At 41.5% G+C, this 10,807-nt stretch overlaps 1 long non-coding RNA gene across 2 annotated transcripts; it reads right to left on the bottom strand.

Annotated features, from left to right (window-relative positions):
- Positions 1–18: 18 nt before the first annotated feature.
- Positions 19–10,664, bottom strand: LOC135302623 (uncharacterized). 2 transcript variants are annotated; one of them, XR_010364215.1, is made up of 4 exons: positions 10,531–10,664; positions 9,076–9,229; positions 4,336–4,465; positions 19–1,745 (listed from the first exon to the last, which is right to left on the bottom strand). It is a non-coding gene; the product is annotated as an uncharacterized LOC135302623 (long non-coding RNA). The 2 variants fall into 2 exon arrangements; XR_010364214.1 differs by lacking the exon at positions 10,531–10,664 and having other exon boundaries at positions 9,076–9,880.
- Positions 10,665–10,807: the final 143 nt, after the last annotated feature.

The raw sequence follows: 10,807 nt of genomic DNA, 5'->3' as shown, positions 1-10,807 counted from the left end.
GTTAGTCACTACCAACCAGAACTCTTTCAGAAGCATGTCTATATACGTCAGGAGATTTCTTTTGCCCCAAAAGCACAGCTTTAGTGTATATCAATATAAAATGCATAATCAGAGTTTATTGCTTCACCTGAATAATTATGATCTTCAGCTAGAAGCACGTATTTTCATTGCCAATTAGTCCAGATTTTAACAAAAACATGTACAGTGTCTTACTAAATTCACTAAGATAAATGCTATCTTTATAAGATTTCCTCTGGGTTGGTGGATGAGAAGCTCAGCATCCAGGCTGACACATGCTATAATCCTGTCCTACATAGGCAGTACTCTTTCAGAGCTCATTAGGAAAGCAAACCAAGAAATTATCACACAATAAAGAGTCCTTCTTGCAAACGTTAATTCTGACAGTACAGAGACATCTTAGTTAATGTTGTACTAGCAGCATCTGGGAGTGATGCAAGGACATTAGGTATGCAGCTAGTGTTTCAAAGCATGTACAATTAGCATCTCAAACAAGGCACTTACAAAGACTGTAATTGGATAGCTGATGAATTGAGAATGCTTCTTCACAATTTCTTTGATTTGCCTTTTTCCTAAGTATTCTCTTTGGTCTTCCTTCAGATATAGGATAATCTTTGTTTTACAGTCATGTGGTTCCCCATGAAGCAAATACATGTGTTTTAGTGACAGCACAACTGGACAAATAGCAAGCTTTTTCTGAAATTAAGAGTTAATACAATTGTAATAAATTCTTAATCATCACTGACTACCTGATAATGCTGAGCTGGTGTTCTGTACCTGTTCTGTGCTCCAACAAATGGAACAACTAAAGCAATTATACCATTTCAATGTGTATTTCCCCCAGCTTTCAAAGCCCTCATGAAGCACAGCAATACAACATATGAACTGCAAGAGGGAGTCCATAAAGCAGAAATTCATTAAGTTTGACCTTTCTCTTTAAATGTTACACATACTAGAAATGAAGCACAGCAGTGGTGCTGTATTGTGTGATGCACATTCATTCTCTGCTGCACAAAGTTCAGTCAGTGATTATTACCCAGCCAGGCAAATTTGCTGCTAAAGGTAGAGATCCTGTGCCATCAGATTGTGCACCTGTGCTCCCACTCTGCCCTCACAATGTTCGTTTGACTCTCCCCAGCCACGAGACAGGGAGCAGCAAATTCTGTTGACAAACATTTACCATTGTCAGTGGCAGCAAGAAGCCTGGAATGGAGGGGACTCTCCTACTGCCTGTCTCTGCTTTGTGACCACGGTCACGTTTGCAACCAGGGAGGCAGAGAAGAAGCTGACCCCAAACGGACCAATCCCAGAGACACCAGCACAAGCCACCTTCCTATAGAAGCTCCTCTGCTGGATTTTGCAGTAGTGCTGGGATCAGCTTTGGTCATCCTGGGCCTGAATCCGTGATGGTCAGAGTGCAGTGGTGCTTGTCAGGCCCGACATTCCCAGAATCCAGCTTGTTAGGGTCAGTCACAGCCTTGGGTCTCATTCCGTGCAGGGATCACAACCAAGGCTTGAGCATTCTCAGGGTTAAGAATCCAGGCAGTGTTTTACTGGCTGAGTCACATTCATAGCCAGATTACTTGCAACCTATGATTTGCTAACTGCCTCCCTCAGAAAGTTTGTCTTGCTGGAATGGAAAGTGTAGATGAGCAGTTATTTCAGCCTGGAAGGCAAGAGTCCTCTTCTCTTCATCCATGGGCTGATCTTCAGTTTGCACAGACTCACTGTTAATAAGGATACACAGAATTGAAACCTCACTGCATGTACACCCACACATACACTTGACAGTAGCACATGTGTTTTTAAACTGAAAAAAACAAATAATTTGTCTTGCGAGCATAGGGCAGAGAAATTTAATTATTGTTTTAGAGGTATCATTAGTAATTCAGCATACATTTTAGATTTTTCACTTTTCCCTGATTTCTTACTTAAGATTAAAATAACATAGGATGAATAATTTTTTAATCAAGAGGAAATGCATAGGCTTTTTAATATAGTCATGTTAGATTGTATTATAAAGTAAGAAAAGTAATCACAGGATTAATTTCACTTCTGGGACATCCCAGAGATAAAATTTTGCAGTTATGACAAAATAACAAACACAAGATTTTCACTTTCCTTTAACTGAAACACTACCTCAACAGGAATACTTTGAGGTAACTCTTTAATTTTAATAATAAGCTTGAAAGTTCTCTATGGAATGAGAGATACTGGCTTAGTTGATATAATGATGAGATTTGTTTATAGTCCCTTCAAGCCAGAATAACACTGCAAGGAAACATGTTTTTTTGAAGGGACATGTTACAGTGTAAAGTCCCTTCTCTTGATCATTTAACAGAAACCAAGTCTGAAACCATCTAAAGATGTAGATTTGCTCCTTAAGATAGGCTATTATTTTCTATTCCTATTTACGTTCTTCTTAAACAACCCCTTTTATTCACCTCTCATGAAAAAAGACCACAAGGCCTTTGTGTCTGGCTACTAGCTGGTTTTATTTTGCCCCAATTCTCTGCTGTCACAGCTGTGGGAAGGAAAGTAGACAGAAGAAACAGAATCAATTATAATTTGAACTGACTAGAAATACCATGATGAGATTATGTTTGAATTTTCCAAAGGGAAATGATGGAAAGAAACAGCCTGTAGCCACATTTCAGCTTACATTAGAAGAGCAACTAATCTTCATCAGCTAAGTCTGGCAGTAAAAGAATAATTTTCGTCACTCATCTTTCTACAGAATTAGTGTAGGTAACCTTCAAGCCACCAAAAAATAAAATAAAATAAAATAAAATAAAATAAAATAAAATAAAATAATCAGCCCATCTCTTGGTTTAGACATGCAGCAGAAGGAGAGGAGAGAGAAACTAAACAAGACTCCTTAGGCATGGAGCAAGTCAAGTCAGCCATGGAGAGTGTCTTATTCTGACCTGCCATACATCAAAGGCTGACAGGGTTTGCTAACCCATGTACTAGAGGCAAGCAGCCTCCTCGTTTCTTGTTTAGAAACTAACATCCTGATCCTGCACTTCAAAAGAATTTTATAAAAATTTATTTTTACAGAAGGTAACTAAAATGCTTCCTACTCAAAACAGTGTTGATTCATATTGATATTGCACAAAAATAATGTTAAGGGTGGTAAACTTTCAGAATGATGCAGTGTTTGAGGTTGGGAGGAACCTCTGGGGGTCACCTCATCTCTCTCTGCTCAAGCAGGGCCACCTGGAGCAGGTTGCCCATTACTGTGTCCACTAAGAGCTGCTCTGAAATGAACTAATTGATGGGTGACATCCCTTTGCAATTACAGAAAGTGGACCACAGCCCTCCCAGAAAAAGACTGAAAGGTAAAGTCTCTGTAGGAGCAGCTGGTTCAGCCCTGGCACACGTGACCTTGGCTGGAACAGCAGCAAGGACCAGAAATGGCAGATTTCCTGGGAATGGGGTGACTCAGGTGCACTGATGGGCTGTGCCTGGTTCTGGATGCAATGAAAAGAGCAACACCCTGACTTGGGATATGAATCCATTAAAGGAAAAGAGAAGCTTACGAACCGTGGTACTGCCATGCTACTGAGGATTCCTCCTGGTGTTTGTGCCCTGTGCAGTGGGCAAAGGAGCAATACAGGGCGTTTGTGCCCTGGGCAAGCCCTGCCACCCACCTAAGAGCTGGGACCTGAGAGTGCAGCATCAGGTCTGTCCAGTTTGCAATGCTGTTAGAACTCACCAGATGGGGCTAATACAGCAAATATAAATATTCTCTATAGGAGTCATATTGAACAAATACATAGAGATAGGTAGAGAGAGCAGTATGTATTTGTGTATATGGCACAGGAGTTTTAACTTTATAGAACTAGTTTGGTTTCTTTTTTTTAAGTTAACCCCTTCAATGAGTCCATTATTTTTAATAGATACTTTGTTAAATTAATTTTCCATTAATCATATGTTTAACTATTCAGCCATTCTCTCCCACCCCACAAACCAATAGCTGTCTCAGGAAATCTGTTGGTTGGGTCAGGCTTGCTTATTTTTAACTTTTTGAAAACTCTAAACTACTATAAAACCACATATATAAAAATTGAAGGTTTATGTTGAGATCAGTTCCTAACTATTATGCTTTTATCTATGTTTAGATAAGTGAAAGTTGCAAAAATCAGTTTGTTTATAAATGTGCAGAGCTTTCCCTTCTCCTTTGGTACACTGATGCAGAGACTGATCTTGTCACATAAGTCCATCCCCCAGATTTATTTTCCTGTAGAGATTCAACATATTTACATATCACAGCAGAGTTTTAGTTAACTGATTAAAAAAAAAAAAAAGAAATACCGGTATGCCAGTGCATATATCAAACATCCTCATCTATGTCAAATCACTGAATCAGGAAGTTAGTATTTGAAAATTGAAAGAAATTGCCTGTGAAAGATGTCAGACTGGTGCTCTCTGTATTTTGCCATGCCTGTTGGAAGTAATTCCATCATTTTTACTACTGAAACAAGGAAGATACATGAGGATTTAATACGCATCTACCCTACATTTGATTTTAGCTTGTTATACCTACTCATGAAAAGAAAAATGACGGTGAACAAACAGACTTCAGATGGGATTTAACTCAACCAACAGAACAACTATTGGAAAATGACATAAATCTTGTTATATCTAGCACTTGGCCTTAGAAAGATGGAGGCTAAAGACAAGGAATGTCACAGGAATGTGCATACTTGATTACATGATTACTGAGAAGTGCATGTTATATAAGAACAATATTGTATGAGCTGCATAATGATGATAGTTTCAGACAAACCAGAAAAGCAGGGACCCAAGAGCCTATTCTACACAGGTAATCTTCTAAATCACAACTTTCTTTAGTAATGCCATCCCTTGCTTTATGTATGCAGCAAGAGAAAGTGAGGAGAGAGAAACTGAGCAAGTCTCATTAGGCATGGAGAAAGTCAGGCTTCCATTTAGGCACTTAGGCTGCTGAAAGCCTGAGTGATTATAATTTTTTATGATGAATTAAATTTTGTATGTGATGAAATTATAAGGTACATAATGATAATGATGTAAGAGTACCTATGTCATAATAATAAATATCCTTTCTCCTCAGCCAGCCTATCTTGTAGATGACAAAACCCCAATCATAAAAAAGCTATCCCCACTTTAATGGAAAATACAGCACTGGTAACTTTTTTCTAAAAGTTTGCACATAATCTTCCTATATATGAATAAATTCATATTATTTATGACACCAGAAGGATGGAAAAGCGTTGTGAATTTAACTTATGCCCTTCTAGACTTGCAAATGAAAATCAGTGACCACATGACCATAATGAAGCCAGCACATAATGATGACCAGAATGGAGCTAGCACATAATTCAGGGAAATAAGCTCTCCTTTCTTTAAATGTGCAATGATTCAACCAGCACTGAATGAACAGCCAGTGCTGTGCCGTATCCAGAGCTCCCATGCTTCAGTGAGCTTATGGAAAAACTCATAAAAATTCCCATTAGATGATCATTTATCTAAAGCTTCAATGCTTCATCTAAAACAATTTGGAGACAGTCATTGCAGCCATGGAAATGAAATTATGCTTGTGACACTGATGGAGAATCTCTTCCTATGACTGGACAGAAAGCAGATAGCCATGCTTTTTCTGAAGCTCTCTGCAGCCTTTGAGATGTGAGAAAGGCGATAAAGGAATGAAGAATGTGCTAACAAGTTTTCAGTTCCTCTTTGTGTAAAACTCCAAATCAACAGAGAAAGATCTCACTATCAGCTAGGTAGATGACCTGGGGGAGACTGAAGAACCTGGAATAAACTTAAGATATACGTGCACATACCTGTCTTATGTGCAATATGTTCAGAGGCTCCTGAATCTGGTCAACTTTAAAACTCAGACACTTTTTTTTTTTTTTTTTTTTTTTTAATGCTGATAATGCTTCCTTTTTGTTGACTGTTAAAGTCTCTTCTTTCCAAGGACATCTTTCTCAGCTTTCCTTATTTTTTGTTCTGCCTAGGGACTCCTAAATCACACACTGGCAGCCACTTTTCTTGAATGGATGACTGTTAACTCACTGTTGCAGGTTGCTTGGCTGACCTGCAAGACTCATCAATAACCAACCATGCATTATTGTTTGTAACTTGATAACCACGAGCTTCCCAATGAAAACCAGCTGAGTGAAACAGCCAGTTCTGATGAAAGACAAAATAATTTTGAAACACGTATTTGCTGAATCTATTGTTTCTTGAATTACATGTTGTTGAATTACAAAGATGCAAGGGTCTGTTTTAGACTGCTCTTCAGGAGTATTTTTTGCTTTCTCAATGGCACTGCATTCTCGCACTGTAACACTGTCTAGAAATTCCAGTTTTGTGAGAAACTGAGCTGCTGCTGCTCACCAATAATCAGACCTTATTTATTCACAGGTTGTCATTCCTCAGCTGATTACAGCAGTGCTGTATTTATGGACAATATGTCTTTCCTATTCAGGGAGTTTTGAGAAGTACATAATGCTGCAGCACAGCTTAGATACACAAGTTATTTGTAGGTATATCAAAACAATCTCTTTGGCTTTCCGTAGAATTTAAATTAAATTCAATATCTCAGTCTTATCTTTTGAGAACATAATTTCCAGGACAACTACAGTTCCAAGATAATAACTGTTGTTGACAAGAACAGCACTCCTGGCTATGGAGGCAAGGTACTCTTTTCAGGAGATAACTCACACAGACCTGGTTGCAAACAGCAGAATGAAGTTTTCCAAAGACAACAACAGAGTTCACCCATCATCCTATCCCAGCTACAAAGCACTCATCTTACCTTCCCTCCTTCAATCCAAATGTCTGTTTTTAAGAGTACCCATTTGTTTCTCAGTAATTAACCCCCACACTATGAAAACAAAATGTTTCACAGGCTCTTGCTACTCTGTGGAGGGATACAAGTATAAACAACATGTAATGTGTTCTAGGAGAGCAGCAACTTCCTTGTAACACCCTTTCACTTTGTAATACATAATGCATTACCTCACATTTTAATGTTAAATGTATGCAGTGGTTAAGAAGAGATTCCTGATGCAAATAAGTAGCTATGAAACTATGCCAGAAACAATAATTTCTCATGATGAAAGCAAGTTAAATGTACTTTAAAGACCATGTAAGTACTTGGAAATATATTTCCTTTTTCTTCTCCCCATATTAAATGGAACTTTCATGCCATTCTCTCAGCAGCACCAACCTTTTGCCTCATTCAGATATGTTCCTTACATGTCTGTGTATCTCTGTTAGTAACTCACACACATTCAAAAGCTGTTAAAATTTGACACATTGCAGACCTTTGGGCTCCCTTGGCTCTTAAGCCAGTCACACTAAATACCTAAATTGTGTTCAGCATCAGAAGTCCCAGAAAGACTTGACAGACCTGTTATAGCTGACAGACAGTGCAGAGATGGTCTCCTGATTTCTGCAGCATAATCTGCAGGCAGTGCATGCTGGAATAGACAGTTTGCCTGCTGCAGTATGGGTGTAATCAACCTCCTCTTTTCTTTTGTCTCAGGAAAGCTGGTAAAAGCTAATATCAGTTGCACTTTTGGGGAAGTAACAGACAGTATTCAAATTCAAGCACAGGAAAGTTTTGTTCACAACTGTACTTGCAATGCAGGTTCTTCATGTCCAGTAAAAGCACCATTAATATTACATTCTGAAAAGTTGCAGGACCAATTTATGCCCTGCATAAAGCAATCTCAAAGGACCACACTATTTTATTACTGTTAGTGAATTTTGCTCATGTCTGTTTTCCAATTTGCCAAAACAATTTGCAAAAGGTAAAGGCACAATACAGCAGTGATTGTGACTGACTTCAGTTTATTGGTTGTGTGGTGCATACAAAACAACTCATTTGGGGTGTCCTCATGGGATAATTTCAGAACTATCATCCTTGGTTAGCTTGAAGCAGAAGAATTTTCAAGTGGTACAGGGAATTTTTTTCATGAGACTTATCTCTGTAATCTCTTTTTCTCCTAGTATTTGATGAGCATTGTTGATGGGGTTGTACAATAGTGTTCTTGTGACTTGCAGCTGTGTTTTTCAAATGAATATTTGTCTTGGATTCTCCGTGGAATCTCTCAGCAGCTTTTATTGATGTTTCTTGTAAACGTTAAACACTACATCAATTCTTTGACTTTCTGCACCATCGTGTACTGCTGATAACCAGGTACTTGTTAACTTTGTTTATTCTTTGGATCACACTCATTCCATCAGTGACAGATGGCCTGCTGTGGTTTCAGTGCGATTTGCATTCCACACAGTCCCTCTACCAAAGTTGCCTGCTTTCTTCTCCAGAGTGATCTATCCTTTCTTGTCAGTAGGTAATGAATAAGACATACTGAGTATGCCTGCTTGGAGCAACACTTTTTTTTTAAATTTTGTTGTTGTTGTTACATCCTTATCTGTTGTGAATATTACTATTTAGAGATCCGTGCTGTTTCTGCTCTTCTTTGGTGAAAGAAAATACTCTTTCTCTCTGTAAGCCCATTAAGGAAATTTCTTTATGAAACAATCACTCTTAACATGATTTAAAAAAATGCAGGGCTGCTTACCTACTTTATGTGCTTTTAGGAGGTCATCAATACCATCTGGCAGGACTGGCTGATAAGCTGACAAGATCTATTGGTCATTATTGATTTGCTTTATCTTAAGAATTTCAAGCAAGTCTTCAATACCCAGCCTCTTAGAAGCCTAATCATCTGTACTTGTTCAGATATTCACTCAGACACATACTCTGTTCTGGAGAGCCTTGGCTGTTTTGTGTCTCTCAGCTATCTTTCACTAATATTTTGGTGGTCGGCAGCAAGGCAGCATTCAGCTACAAACAAAATCTCTTTGAACTAAATTGACTTGAAGCTAAATCCCTTTAACCCCCTGCAGTCTGGAAGACTGAGTGGACTTCTTCAGCTGAGCTGATGTAATGGAAAGCAGGAAGGTCCTGCTGTCCATTCCCTTAAGCAGCTGGTGTTTTTTGTTTAACCATATTCATTTCACATTTGCAAGGAGTTTAATTGTCTGTCCATTTACCTTTCAGAAATGGCTCCTCATGAGGTCAGGAGAGCACTGTGGCTGGTAGAGGAAGGAAGGGCAGCAGATAGTCATAGTCCAGAAAGAAGAGAGCGGGACAATGCCTTTGGTAGCAGTCACATTAGAGCCACAAAGCTGCAGCAGGAAACTATACCTGGAAAGTATGATTTTTTTTTTATTATTAACATAACAGTATGTTCTAATGTTCAATATGTTCTAATTCTGTGCTGCTTATCTTCCCCATGTCACACATTTCCAACTCCTTCCTTATTTTGGCTCCAGGAGTTCTGTGGTGAGTTGAATCAACTTGGTTGCTGATCAACACTGTGCTCACCTGAGAACTCATAATTTCTGTGTGTGTGTTAATTTTCAGGTGGATCTGACTCACCCTTTGCATGATTACTGGAACTGATGCAAGACAGGTAATGGAAATACCTGTAGAGGAGGGGCCAAAACCTTGTTTTCTAGCTGGAGATCAGTCTTACATCAGTTTGAGTCAGTCATGAGGCTGTAGTCAGACAAACTCCTAAAGCTGAAACTGTTGTCAGAAGAAACAGTCCTGCCTCCCTGTCCAGTGAATGCAATCCTTCCCAGCCTGTGCCACCTCCATCTGATATTGATCTGGTTCACCATGCAACACAGCTGGCTGTATGGCTGCAGGATGATCAGAACAAGGAGGTGAGTGATTTGATAACCAGTTTTTCAGGTTCACACCTCAGGCCGACTCCCAGGCCTGGCCCTGCCTGCAGCAGGTTGGAGCTGGTGCAGAGCTGGAGGGATGGAGGCTCCATCCCCCTCAGGGGCACCTGAGCTGGGCAGGAAGTGTCAAAGCACAGCTGCACTCCTGGATTTGCTGTCCCTAAACTGACAGACTCCCACAGCGGGATCCTCACCAGGCACTGGCAAGTACCCCGTGGGCAAGGCTGGCCAGGGCCGTGGCAAGCGAGCCGGTGGAGATGGCCAGGGCTGTGGGGAGCCATTGCCCCAAAACCAGCGCTGCACAGGGACACCTCCTGACGGATGTGGCACTTCCAGCAGCGGGGATCCCCTCACCCCACACTGTGCTGGCACATCCTTGGGTGGCAGGTCCCTGCGGGCACACAAAGCCCCTGCTCTTGACCTCCTCCTCTCTCCCACCCCCAGAGCAGCTGCCCCGTGGAGCCACCACGCAGGGTGATCTGCAGCGCTGTGTCCAGCTCGGGGCTCTGCAGCACCAGAGACTCTTGGAGCTGCAGGGCTGGGCCCGTGGAGATCTACAGCAATGGCTAAAGGACTGGAGCAGCCCCTTTATCAGGAAAGGCTGGCGGAGCTGGGCCTGTCCCGCCTTAGAAAAGCTGACTGAGAGGAGACCTCACCAAGGTGTATAAATATCTAAAGGGAGGTGTCAGAGGATGGAGCCGGGCCCTCCTCGGGGGTGCCACGGCAGAAAGTGATGCACAGCAGTTCCACACGAACTTCTTTACTGTGCAGCGACCACACTCTGGAACGGGTTGCCCAGAGAGGGTATGGAGTCCCGCTCACTGCAGACATCCAGGAGCGCTGGGGACGCAGCCCTGCTCTGAGGGGTGACCGTGCCGGGTCCCCTCAGGCCCGCCGCTCCTCCCGCCCCAGGCCCCGCCCCCGCCCCAAGCCACGCCCCCTTCCACGCCCCGCCGGCGCGCGGGCCCGGCGCGCGCGCAGCCGCGCGGTAAACAGGCCCCGCCGGCCCCGCCTCCTCGCGTCGCCCCCGCGC

Source organism: Passer domesticus, chromosome 6, assembly GCF_036417665.1.
Source record: "Passer domesticus isolate bPasDom1 chromosome 6, bPasDom1.hap1, whole genome shotgun sequence".
Classification (NCBI taxonomy): Eukaryota; Metazoa; Chordata; class Aves; order Passeriformes; family Passeridae; genus Passer; species Passer domesticus.
This window is presented reverse-complemented; position numbering and strand designations above follow the sequence as displayed.